Below are 14,722 nucleotides of genomic sequence, written 5' to 3' on the forward strand. Positions count from 1 at the left end.
AAGTGCTCAAAATGTGTTTTCTTTTACACTCAATAGCATGTTCCTCTGAAATCAGCCTCCCCTTTTTTCTTAAATGCAGTATCTATTGAGTATGTTCAAATTAGAGGTGATTATTCTGACAGGAGGGGCACTCTCTTGATTTGCACATAAGACTAAATATGCACCAATTGCTATCCTGAAATCCCCTTTTTTTTCCCTTTCCAGTCTGCTTTTTTCCTCCTCTCTCTTCACCCTGACAGTATCATCGGGATACCTAGTTCAGAAAGCATCTTCAGCAGGTCTAGCTCACGAACCCTAGTGAAGCAGCTGTTTAAATTGCCCACATTTTCTGAATAGAGTCCAGATAAAATGCATGTTTAAGTCTTCCTAAATCAGGGCATTGCAATTAACACAGGCCACTGTGCAAAGCCTTAGCCAGGCAGCTTGTTGGAATAGGGACCACTCACCTTTTTTACAATGCTAAAAGCATTGGGTTTCTAATCCTGATTTGCTTTAATGTCGCATAAACAGAGACCTGTGGGTGCCTGGTGAACAAGAGCAGTTTTGGTGCATACAGCAACTGCTCTACATTTACAGCCCCAATTCAGCTTGTTTAGATATCCACAGGTTGCATGCAAATAGGTTTGTTCCCATTACCCTGCCGCATTCTTGTCCCTTCCCTCACAGAATGCTCTTGCAGTGGATGACAAACAACCCCACATAAAAGGCAAGCTAAAGGTCACACTGCTCCTTCATTCTGAAAGCACAGCTCCTCCATTTCATCTGCTACAAGAGAAAACACAGTCCTCTTCACAAGGACTCTGAGCTGAATCTGTATTATTTAGATAGAGGGTAAGGAGTGGGGACATCACATTGCAAATGCCCAGGGTACCAGATCCATCCCCTGACCCTATAGGTGGGCTGCTGCCCAGATGCCCAGGTGCCAGTGCAGTGACTCACAGGCACCAGTGTCAGGCCTGAGGATTGCAAAATGTTTTGTGAATTTTAGGAATTCAGGAGAAGGGCATGGAGAGAGTATTCACAATTCAGAGACATCTACTTTGATGTTGCATGCTTTTCCCCTGTCATTCAAACACATGTTTTTTTGTTTAAGGATGATTAATATATTTTTAATGTTTTTCCTAACTGAAGGGAAGCCTGTGCTATATATTAAAAGAGTCTAGAAAAACACCCCGAAAGCTGAGCTGGCATAAGAGGGTAGCCTGTATGGGATGTTTATTATGATTTTTCCTTAAGATTTTTGTCTCCTCATTTTTCACTGTTTCTTTTTGCATTTGTCACTGCCCCGTTTGAGGCATCTTGTCTTCACTCCCATATTACTCCAAGTCCCAAGAAAAATTCAATCCAAAATACCCTTTGAGAAACCTTTAACAAGTACAAAACTGAGCCAAGCTCCAGCAGAGCTTTGCAGTACTTACAGGGTGCTAACATACTGCCTCTCCAGTTTGACTGGCCAAAAAGTCTGGGTTTGCTAGTGCAGGTTTCAGTGTGTTTGTCAGGTGCCTGGAACAGGGTACAGCCCAGACCATTCATGCCTGGCCATGGCAGAGCCAGAGCTACAGCTCAGTAGGGGAATAGGAGGTTTCCCCAGCAGTCTTAGGCTAGGGCTCCACTCCCACTGCCTTCAGAGCCCTCGGTGAGCACTTGCCTCCTCTCCACCTCTTGTGCACCAAAAGGCCATGTCAGGGTAACTGCAGATGACGGTTGTGTTTGACATAAGGGGAGAAAAAAGCCAACAGCAGAAGTTTGTGTGCAAACACACAAAGTAAACAGTTTTGGAACTGGATTCACAATACTTGTTAAACACTGGAACTGGGGGAGGTACCAGGTTTGTCTAAATCTGAGCTCAGGCTTATGAGTCAGATGAAACAGCTGCTTAAATGTCCAGGAAAAATGGCTGCTCCACCAGGATGTGGCACAGGCTGTAACATTTATCAAAGAAATAAACACTAGTCCATGAGGTCCTCAAATCCATTCATCTCTGTTCCTATCCTTTTCACCTTGCAGATAAGACAAAAAAACTCATTATATTTTACTTTCCTAAGTTTTATGGCTCTGACATATACTCAGAATGATTGCCTTTGCTGCTGTTAACTACCTGCCAGCACTCTCATTAAGGTTCATTTAGGAATAATCTATTGCCAAAAAGGAAAGGTCCAAGTTTCAAGGATCAATTATTTAAATCACAGCATGCCATTCTGCAGCAACAGGAAGACGGCCAGTTCCCCCACCAGCACCTTTCAGAACTACTCAGTGGGGGAAGAGGCAGCCCATGGGAAGGTGTATTGAATTTCCAGATGGGAAAGTAATGGCAGAAAACTCAGGTCACCAGAAACCTGGACAAGTGCAAAAGAACAATATTTCATTCAAGTGTGAAAACTGCATATAAAGAATATACAATCTGCACTCTCTCTTAAAAATTATCCAGATGGATGGATGATAAGAATATTTAGCAAAACATGCCATGCAATATTATTTGCATATAGGGAATTCCCCTTACTTGCATTTATAAAATACAGATACAGAAATTACTAATATAGGGTTGGAAAAGATACAAATATAGGCTGAACACAAAATACAAGGCTACTCTAAACTACAGGCAATAATGTATATACCCATTTTTTTTCCTTTGATTTTAAAAACTTCACTAGAAACTTAAATGTATGTTCGACAGAAATTTAACAAATACTATCATTTATATTACTATCCAAGTACCCTTGATGGTTCACTTAAAATATTTCTTGTCTAGTTTACTTTTTCAAATGCATTGAAGTGTAAATATTTTTAGGAAAAAGTGAAAAAAACCACTAATGAAATAAGAGGGAAAAAATCAAGTCATGTTGACTGACAGACAAAAAGTAGGCTTTGTTAATGTTATATTCATTACCTTAGAAAATGTTTTACAGGAAGTGTAGTAAATCCACCACAGATGTGATAAAGATTAAAACCTCTTTTAAAGCAAATCTGTCCATTTAAAATAACCCAAAAGGCATGTGCAACATTTCTCAGCAATTCTCCAAATAAATAGCTGATGAAACAAATTCAATATTAAACTGAAGCATTTAATAAATTCTATGGAAATATAGTCTGTAAATCAGGATGGAAAGCACAAAATTCCCATTTTTCCTGACATATCCCAGAGATATTAAAAAGCACTTAGAGGCTGATTTGAAATGGCAGCCCATTTACTCTAGCACTGTGCTACCTACCACAACGACACACAAAACCACTTGCAGTGCAACACACTGCAAGAAGAATATAAGCACTTCATTTCCCTTAGAACACTAGTTAAAAAAAACCATAAATACAAGTATCTAAACTAAGAGTACATTATTTAATATGATTAAGGGAGGAAATGTTACTATTTTATCCATATTTCATTTTGATTTCTTTAATAGACCATCTTTAGATGAACCAGGATTAAATATTTGCATTAAGCATACCTATAAATGCTCCAGCTGGGTTCTTTCAACCCAAACATCACAAATGGCTTGCAAGATTCTGATTACTACATGTATATTAAATCATCATTAATATTTTTTCCTAAAGAAACTATGAAAATGCAGTAGAGTTAAATGAGAGTTTAAAATAAAGAATTAAACCTGCCACTTCATCATAGTAACATTGCATTTCATTCTCCTCTGATGAATGTCCCCATCCTGCTGGTTTGAAATAGGATTTCTACCATTCTGTACATTTAACAAATGTTTTAAAGCTGTTGAATTAAAAGGAATATTTCAATCAACAATAGACAGTCAGAAGAAAACACATAGATACATTTTGCTCTTACTTTGATATTGCATACTTACTCCCACATATAAGAGTTATAAGAGAATAGGAAAATGTTGAAACAGTGCAGATGAAGAGGAAAAACAGCCTTGGGACCCAAACCTGCAAACATTTGTTCCCATGATTAACTACTCTGCCATGAGAAATTTCAGTTGAATAATTAAAAGTACTCAAAGTACCAAAGTTAAACACATACATAAGTATTTACAGGCTTGGACTGTGATATGACCCAAGGAAGCAGCAGAGAAACTCTTTCCCTATTTTAATTTGTCCTCAGCTGAGCTAAGTCCCATCACTAATAGGAGGAGTTTGCTCAGGAAAAAAAGCAGTCATCAACTGGCATCTTCCCCTGGGTATACAGAATCTTAATTCAGATTTTTAATTTGAAGAAAAAGTTATCTCTCTTCCAACAAAAGCAATATAAAGAGAACATGTGTGCAGATTGCAGCCCATAAAACAACTATATATAATGTTAAATATTTGCTTATCTTCTTATGTTATCTTGGCAAGAATTAAATTTGCTACTCATGACTACTGCTGACATTCCAAATTCATGCCAAGAAATGTATTTACTACCACACACTGCCATCTTTTATATAGTATAACATACGTGTGTGTGTTTATATGCATATACATATATGCATACACAGTCAAAAAGAGCTGTGCCATAAATAATAAATCAAGTGAAAGTAATATTTAACCCACACACACCAAACTTGCTAATAAACATATGCAGTGTGTAGACAAAACCTATGCTTGACTTTCATCATGGTCTAATTGCTATTTCAGATCAAACTGAGAAAATTACCACTTCAGCCAAACTAACATGAACTAGGCTAATTTGGCCAAAACATTCAGTTTCTCACTTTCTTTCTGCAATAAAAATATTACTGCAAAATTCAAATTATGTAAATAAGGTAGAAATAAATACAGTGTTAAAAATATAAATCACTTCCAATAGAAGAGGAATGTACAAAGTATGAACCCCAATTCTTAATAAAGGAGTAAAGGAGTGCACAGATTGGGAGATGCCAGCGAGAGCACAACTGCTCCAAATGCAGCACAGTGTGTTACAAGGGAAAAGAAACTTTTTTTTTTTTAATAAAGCCATGCAGTAAGTATAGACTTAAATGTTTAAGAAATTTGCCCCATGGATGACATACATAATTTTATATATTATATGTATTTCCTTGTACATTTCCTCCAAATTCCTGTATTTGAATTGTCAGTTGTAATACACTATTTCTCAACAGGAGCTTGAACAGACATCAGATCTTTCATTCGTCTGTGACTGAGCTATTTTCTCACAGAAATAACCAAGAGCCAGACGTGTTTCAAAAATATTCCCTGATGTCCTATGTCTACAGAAGAACAAGGCACCACCCTAAGCAGAGGCCACAGAGCCACACCCCTGGTACAGACTTGGGCAGAGCCCAGCCCCGGGCATTCTCCGCCCCTCAGGAAGTGGGACTGGTCAGCACTGCGCTCAAGAGCCATGTTTGACATCTCACTTCTGCACCAGGGCTTGACGGACTGTGTATCCAGATGCCCATGCTGGCACCAGATGCCCTGATACAACACTGTTGGGACTCTGTACTTGCTTTGTCCCAAGGAAAAGAGCATCTCCTTGTGTAAAGGGGCTCTCACCTGCTGGCACATGTCCTGGAGTCACCGGGGACACTTGGTATAGTTTAGAGAAGGTAAAACAATCCCCAAAGCAGTTATGAGCAGAAACTCCCATGTCTACACCATTTGTGCACACACAGATTGACTTCATTTTTCCAAGTCAAGTGCAGCTCACCTGCAGCTGAGCCTGGAGCTCTGCAAGAGCTGCAGTGACTCTTAAGGCTCACATCATGGCAACTAGCAGGGAGACAAGTGTGCTCCTCACATCACAAATTTCTCTGGCCAATATCAAATGTTTATGTAGTCCAAAACCACATCAATGATAGAAATTAACGTGAAGTTCACCATAAAAAAGAAAATCAAAACATTTGGGTCAATACAAAAAACTCCACAGAGTGCACCCTCAGGATTTCCTCTAGTGAGATAGAGCAGAATGCAGACAGCTGGTAATAACATCATGGCAAGGAAGCCTCTATGGATTGCTTAAAAGCTCAAGCACATTTCAATTTAAAAATGCTTAAGAAAACTACATAAACTGAATGCAAATTGTATTTCAGCAATTTGCCTTCTAAAAAGAAAAACTTCTTACAGGGAGCCTGAAATACACAGTTTTAGAATTTGTTTGCATAAGAGAGATGCATCCTGAATTTTGTAATACACAGTGTTAATAGTGTATGCTTAAATGAACCTCTATAATCTCTCATCCTGCTACTTGTGTTTCTTTAATCAGCAGAAACAGAGGCCTTGATGTAGGCAATTCTGAGGGAAGACGGCTCCCTATTCCGTCTGTGGGAGCTATGCAGAGCTCAGCAGTCCCCTGAGGTATCCATGGAACCGGGATGCTCCTTGGCTTGCTAGAAGCTGTGGCTCTTGTTCTGGCCCAGTTGTCCAACTGCACACCATTTTCTTCTTCACATGACGGTCTCAGGATTTGACCTAAATTTAGTTTAAGTTGGAAAATCACAACTGCTATTTTAATAATACACTAAAATCAGAACTAGATGAGCAAACTATTGGTTCCTGTCTGTCTTTCCAGATACAAGCCAGCTACAATTTTATAAACAAAATGGATACTACCCACAAAAGTCTCATGCCGTCATCAAACATAAGAGGAACAAGTGGAACAACCAGTAACTTCTGTAATAGGAATTCCAAAAAAAAAGGCATTTCAGCATAGAGAACATAAAAAGCATCCAACTAATAAGAAAAAAACACTGTGATTTTTTTAAAATTCAAAGCAATTTATCAGCTCCTGAGAGGTATTAGGATTGTATTTTGTAATTTTGCTGTAGCATGAAGTGACCCAGAAGGTAGCAGGGTGGCAGAGGGCTGAAGAACAGTGACCCTGCAGAGGGGCACAGTGGAGGCAGCAGCAGCAGCTGACCCAGCCATCTCCCTCCAGGCTCAACTGCCTGAAAGGAGACTGTAGCAAGGCAGGAGGCAGTCTCTTCTCTCAAGTTGCAAGCAATAGAACAGGAGGAAAAGATGTTTCATCCCCTAATTGGATATTAAGGAAAATTTCCTCACCAAAAAGCTTGTCAAGGACTGGAACTGTTCGGGGCAGTGGTGGAGTCACTGTTCCTGGAGGGGATTTAAAAGATAGGTAGGTGTGGCACTGAGGGACATGGCCTAGTGGTGGACTGGGCAGTACTGGGTTAATAGTCGCATTTGATGATCTTAAAGATCTCTTCCAACCTAAATGATTCTATGATACAGTGAGCATGGTGCCATATGGCCTGGAATATCCCTTTAGCCAGTTGGGGCCAGCTGTCCCTGCTATGTCCTCCCAGCTTCTTGTGCCCCCGCAGACTGCTCACTGTCACGGCATGAGAAAATGAGAAGTCCTTGACTGGTATAAACACTGCTCAGAAACAACTAAGAACAACAGCATGTTATCAACATCATTTCTATCCAAAATCGAAAACACAGCACTGGACCTGTACTGCTAGGAAAAATTGACTCTGTTCCAGCTGAAACCTGGACAACAGGAAACGCTGCCCACCCAGAGATGACTTCCCTGCACTATGTCTGCCAGTAATGGGTACCAGAGGGGCAGGAGGAGACAGAGGAGACGTGTGAGAGCTATAGCAAGCAGCTATGGAGCAATCTTCTTGTAAGAACAAATCCTTCTGAAGCCTTCGCCTGGGATCTGAACATCTGCATTTACATGTGTTCTGAGTTTTTAAGAGCATTTGGCTATATTTTAATATATGTAATAATTTAATTGTAATAGCTGTCTATGAGATGAGCTTTTTGTATAAATAAGTTTCAGACAAGATCCGGTCATCTGGGGGATTTAATTAAAAACTACCTGAAAAATTTTAAACAAAAACTGATCAAGCTACTGAGTGTGCAGGTGACTGTCATCAGTGAGGTTGCTAAAGAGCCACCCAAATAATTTATGAAACTTAAAAAAAGGGGAAGAAACTGCCCCTCCTCAGTTTCAAGCTGATGAATGACACATGTGAGTGTGCCTTTAAACACATAAACAAAACAAAAACAAAATGAAAAAAAGGTTTCCTGATTAAATAATGAGCTATTGCCTGGAACAGGAAAAACACATAAACAAATACAGTGAGCTAAAATGAGGAGAGAAAACTGTTTCAGTAAAGACCAGGATCCTCTCCAGAGCACGAGCTGTGAGCAGTAAGCTGAGCCCACATCATCAGTATGGTTGGCACCAGTTAGTTCTGAGGCCATTAGCTACCAAAATGTGCTGATTTTTTTTAGCACTGACCCAAGTTCCTGCCACTTCCTGGAGTGCATTCCTCTTTTCTCTTTTTTTTTCATACTTTTTTGGGGTTGCTTTTTTGTTTTGTTTGGGGCTTTTTGTTTTGTTTTTCTTTTCTGGGTTTGTTTTAGGATTTTTTTCTTTAAGTAGCAACACAAAGGGTTGGAACAGGTTGATATGGTGATGGCGTTACATTTTGATCTTTTGATTCAAACAAAAGATGCACACCCAACTACCAAAATTAAGTGAGCTTTGTTTAACACTATTTTCCCTTGCCTTTTACCCTGAGTAGTCACACAGAACTGAGCCAACAGGATATAAAACATTACCCAACCAGAACTATCCACAATGCAGACATCTGATACCCATGTTGCCTTTTCTTGTTTCTGAAATCCTTTTATAAATCTCCTTTTTACCTTGGTGCTCTTTGTAATATAATTTTTGAAAGAGTAACAAACTCCCAACACATTGTCAGAGTTGGAAAGTAATTTTTACCAGGACAGCTTCCCTTCCTCTCTGTCAAAGGACAACAGGCTACGGCAGGTCCCAAAGCAGGTGACTGATTTGCAGAAATGTTATGTGCAACTACGAAACCCTTCTCTGTTAAGCAAGAAGAGCTGCAGCTGCTGCAAAAGTGGTAGCATTATCTGCAGTATTCTTTTAAAAGGCATAGTTATAATATCAGTGTGTAAATAGAAGCTTCCACACCACCTATATTTTAACATTGTTCAATGAGAAGTATGTCAATGTATATATTATTCATAAGGATTCCAAACTTTAAGATCTCTCTAGCTGGGAAAACAAACAACATTCCCCTCACTCCCTCAAAGCTTCCCATTTCCTATTCCTGCAAGGCAATAAAAATGCTTGCAAAAGTTTTTGGATAGTATCCTATCTTTTCTCTTGTTTGAGGAGAAAAATAAATGTTCCTCAGACTCCTTATAAGAGAGAGAGGTTTAAAATAGTTTCTAAAAGATTTTATAGCATCTTAAAATATTTTCTTTTATCTTTTATATTTTTCCTACAGTGTCTGAAGATTATGGGCTGAGTTTAAAAAACCCTTGGGTGCTACTTTTGGAGTTGAGAGTATGCATATGGTGCACACATTTCCAACTAAGTGATGACTTCCATGAGATGTAGTACTACATGTGGGTGGGATGCTGGCAAGTAACAGATTTTAATGTACAATTCAAATAAGGGCATGAAAATCCAAGTTCTGCAATAAAAGAAACATGTCAAAATTCAATGGGAGAAATTTAAAGTTATTTATTCTCTGCCTTCAAAAGAGCTGAGAATTTTGGTTCTGTCCTGAGGCTTCACAGAGTGGCTACATGGAAAATCTGTCTCCAACCAAATCTGCCCAAGACTGCAGACACTAGGCTGATTTTGTGATGTCATCTAGTGTATTGTTTCACAGAAAATATGGAATTGATTGCATTTTGTTAAGCGAAGTGGAAACAAAAAGATTTCTCATGCTCAGATGTAATCACTTGAAAATTAGGGCTTATACATCTTTCTGCCCTCAACAGAAACCTCTATACCTATAAGTGACTTCAGCAGCCTCGATCTAGGTGTGCTGTTATCATGATGTTGGGCAGTAGCCGTGACCACAGTAGGATGAAGATAGTGTGGTCTTTCAAGCTGGAGTAGCAACACTACAAAAACTCTTTGCCTAAGGCACGAGCTTAATTAGGGATGGTTCTGATCATTAGTGCTGGAGAAGCAGTTATATTGTTTAGCAATTTATCCAGTACAAGGAACATGCTCAGCTCTGTACAGTGCATAGTTCACATTTATATCCTTCCCCAAGGAAAGTGTAGATTGACCACACCATGAAATGTGCTGTGTGTGGAACATTGTGTCCCAAATATGTTATAATATGCTCTGCTCTTTGTTGTGTAGACATTATTTACTGAATTGTGTTATAGCTCTACATTAATATATTTTTAGGTCTTTAAGAGTGCTGACAGCATAGTACGCAACAGATAACCACCAGATTCTTGACAGTCTAGCATCAAGTTTGTACAGAACCAATTGATTTACCACCAAAAGTCCCAAGGTAGGTATTATAAAGACAGTTCCTGAAAAAATAAAAAATAGGTGTCTGTTTACTGCAAAAATGGGAAGATGTTCTCACAAATGGAGGTGGTGGTGGGTGGTGACAGCACAAGGCATATGAATGTAAGTGGGAATAGGATGAAAAATTGGGGGGAAATGGTATCACAAAAGAGCAAGAGGTTGCATAAAGCTAATGAGACATGCAGAACCCTAAACCCCCATGCTTTATTTAGGGATCAAATCACACAAACACCCCATGCAATTCAAGAAAATAAATTTTTCTCATTAGATCTAAGCCATATAGTATAGTAGGAAAATAGTTTCTCCTTTTCTTTGAGCTTGGCACATCATCAAAGCCTCCTGTGAAGTCAAAGAAAAGCACTTCCACCCTAAACTGAGGCTTCTACATGGGGAAAGAAAATACATTCCCTTCACTGGCTGTTTCTACCAAAGAAAGCAGAAAGTAGGTGGGAGACACACAGAGCCATCAGCTCTTCCCATTCCACCTTAATTAAGCTGGAATTCAGCCAGGGCACTACTTTTACAACAACGCCATAGAAACCAGAGGTGATCCAGTCCAAGCCCTTCCCAAAGATGGCACCTTTGGAAGTCCAGCACTTTCTGCAGCTGTCAGCTGCCCCTGCCTGGCTGGGCTGTGCCTCCAGCAGCCCCAATGGGCTTTGGTGCCCTTCCAGCCAACAGCAGAGGCCTGGCCCTCGCCCTCGCCCACAGGCCGGCGGCTCCCAGGCCAACGGGGAATGGCTGCAGACTTGAAAGACACGCTGCTTAAAAGGCTCTCTCATGTTTCAGCTGACCATGTGTTTTCTCTTAGTACCCTGTGAGTTCAAATACCTCTGTATAACAGAAGTCAGACTGAAAATGCATTGTGCATAAAATAATTCTTATCCACGTTGCTACGAGTCTTTGTGCTTCTCAAAAGCATATACAAGTAGGCAGGGTCCTATTCACGCTACTTAGTCCATAGATTGCATCTTGTTCAAATTCAGTGATAAAAAAGGGGTTGTAAAGGTTTTCTTTTAAACCTGATCTGTAGCAGCACAGAAATATTTAACAACATCTACATCATTCATAGGTAACTATCTTTTGAGAAAGACCAGATTTCTCTCTCTTCCCATGTAACACTCCTAACTCGAGTGTGTTTGCCAACAGCAGGATCAGGCTCAAGGGAATGACAGAGTCTGCAACAGCATCCTATCAGGTCCTGAAGCCAATCCCAAACCACAGATGTTTTTTTTCATTTTTGGTTTGATGGGAGGGTTTTTGTTGGGCTTTTTTTTTTGTTGGGTTTTTTGGTTTTTGGTTTTTGTTTTTTTTTTTCCTTAAGTGTAGTAGTAGTTCTGAAGTATTTAAGTAGTGTTGAAGGATGCAACTCTACCAGTGGTTCTGATTACCAAGAAATCAGAAATATGCCAACAAGGTGTTCGGTGAACACACTCCAGTTCAGAAAGAGTATTTTTTATCTCTGATTTTTATTACTTATTTAATGGTACTGGTTTTACAGGGTTTTTTTCAATGCACTCGGAATCCCAGTAAATGAATAATTACTGAAGTAAAATTACCACACAGAGTAAGTAGTCACTGTAGCTAAACAATGCGGTATTGATTCTGCTCAGAAACTGGGACTTCTTGAGGACAACAGCTTATGAAAGAATATTAAATAAAATGAGAGACTCATATTTTACTATGCTTTCTACCAACTTAGTCATTGTACACAAGAAAACATTTCTGCAGCACTTCTCAAATCTTTGCTATTATACTACAAACTCTGACACTTTCTTATAGACATCATTTAGGGCAATGTAATGGACTCTGCATATTTGATCTCATCATTTACTAACCAAGCTAAACCAGTTGCTCCCTTGTTGGCATGGGACTTAGGGAGCAGCTGAGAGGTGTCCTCATTTATGATTTTAAGTACTCACACATGGGAAACAGTAGTCTTTTGGTGGTCACTTCCCAGCCTTGCAGATACATAGTCTCAAATGAACCGCAGACATATGGCACTGTCCCTTATCTACAGCCATCACATCCTCCTCCTTGCAGCCCCAGCATGCCTTTACCACTCCCATGGAGACTTGTTTTTCTATTAAAAATGTAACATAATCTGAACAGGATTGCCAGCAGAGCCCAGAGACTCCAAACTCCTGGAGACCCACACTTAGATTGATGTCAGGCATTAGGGATTTAGCCAACCACACAGGTCTGAAGTAACTTCCTCCCTCCTGCTTAACAGCCAATGTCCAAAAGCCAGAGAGGTCAGGGATGCCTTTTGAGGTAGCACAAATAATTCTCTCTCAGATTACCAGGAATCCTTTCCGCAGACCAGGTCAGTAGAGCTGGGGGAGCTTCATCTTCTGCACCACTGGGAACTTGGCTGCTGCACCCAGCTGAGCAAAGCACACTGCAGCAACTCACAGCCACTGAAGCCTTGCGGAGAGCAGTACTCTACTTGCTGTTTAATTTCCCACTTTCTCCTACTCAGTCTTAGTGAAGCACCTCACTACTACAGTCATGTTATTCTGAGTACTCACCCCATTCCCTGGGTTGTTCTGTGGACTTGTAACAGGCTGAGAAACACAATCTGAGTGACCTGATGCTCTCCTATGGGTTTTTGGAAACTCTGAATGCTTGTAAAACCCACATTAACATACTGCATCCCATTGTACAGAAAATTGTTATCATTAAAGAAAATTCCAGTGTCATGAGAGCATCTACAATAATCTTTTCTATGTCAGAACACTGTTTTACAAAAGCATTTTTCATTTGATAAAAATCAGTCTACCTACTTTTTTAAATAAGATGTTCCCAAACAAAGGCAAGTCTGATTCGAGAACAGCAAACAGGACTAGAGGGTGAACTGCTTGTTTTTGAGCCAGAAACAATTATTTAAAAGATGGTTATTAATGTATATCTTTACTACTCTGACTCAGCCTTCTGTGTGTTTTTTTTCCTTATACTCCACTTCATACCATCCATCCTCTCTGTTCACACGGAAACCTGAGACTGGCAGGCTTTAAGAAGCACGATAGCTGGATGAGTTAGAGGTATATTCCAGATCTCTTGTATTAAATACCTTCAGCCTGCTGACCTCTTCTGTTCCCATGGAAAAGGCAGGCTGCATCACTGGGGAGGACTTCAAAATGTTTAGGGACAGGGATCAGACACCTCTGGATTAGTGTCTAATTTCTTTCCTTTCTTAAGGAAAGCAAATCTACAAGACATGCTTCATTTCTTATTCACAGTTCTTCTGAAGCACATGTTCTGTGTTGCTATGGGTTATGAACATGTGTTAGGGAAATTAAATAAGCACCTAATCAAAGTACCACTCAATTAATACTGTGCTATTAACAGGACTATAACTGCATGTGTTTCATGAGAATTAACAAGATTTGTTTCATTAACATGGTCTTACATCTCCCAGGTGACAGCAGGGACCATGCAACAGTGATTTATGCTCTGGTCTGGCCACTGTCACCAGAGACCAGAGGGTCTGGGCAGGGGTGCTGGCACTGGTGCACAGGGGTTCCAGCACTCACTGAGGAAAGGCACAGCTCATGCCCTGCTGCTGAAGCCAAGTCTACTTCACATGGGGGAATTACTGATGGCTTGGTGCAGAGAGAGGAGAGATGACCCTCTGGTTTTCCAAATAAATGGACTAGAACTGAATTTGCAAGAAAAATAAATACAGCAAGTACACAAATCAGCAACACTTGCATGACTTTATGAAGACAAAAATCAAATTACTTCAAGATGATCTTTACAATTACGTTAGCAAGTTCAATAGAGCATCGAAGTTGACAGCTGTAGCTCTCTGTGGTGAGGAGCTGCAGAAGGCGGTGACAGAGCTTCTCTGAGCTTCAGCAGCTGAGCCCCTCTTCCCTTCCATTCCTGAGCCATTACTCACACAAGTGCCAGGAAGATTTTCTTTACACAGTATTGGCAAGAAAGTTAGGATAGAAGTGGCAGTTCTGCTTTGGGTCTGGCACTGCTTAGGGCAAGACTCTACTACTTTCAGTTCACAATTTCCTCCATTTCCTTCTCTGCAGTTGTTTCTCTCACCAACTTTGCAAACTCCTACCACACCTAGAGAGGAGATGCCCTGCAGAGCTGTTTGCTCACTGCTGACAGCATCACCCAGGGCTTTAGTGAAGGCCTTGAGTGCTGACAGTAACACTGTGAGCATAACTCTGCAATAATAGATGGGATTTGCCCTCTGTCTGTCTACATGGCTATTCATTATTAAAAGAAAGGATCTTGCTTGCTTTTATAAATTTCAACGGCAACAATATTTTGTATTGAAACACTTACATCCAAATGCTGGATATGCCTCCATCATTAAGAGTTAAATTTATCAATTTTCAGGAAAAAATGGGACCCACAGCAATTCATGGATGAACACCAAACCACATACAAGGTTTATGGCTTTGAAAGGTCAGGACCCTGCGTTTGATGTGGACTACACAAGGTTTAGCCAAATGATACAGGCCACGTTATAGG

The sequence above is a fragment of the Pithys albifrons genome, chromosome 3 (assembly GCF_047495875.1).
Source record: "Pithys albifrons albifrons isolate INPA30051 chromosome 3, PitAlb_v1, whole genome shotgun sequence".
NCBI classification, from domain to species: Eukaryota; Metazoa; Chordata; class Aves; order Passeriformes; family Thamnophilidae; genus Pithys; species Pithys albifrons.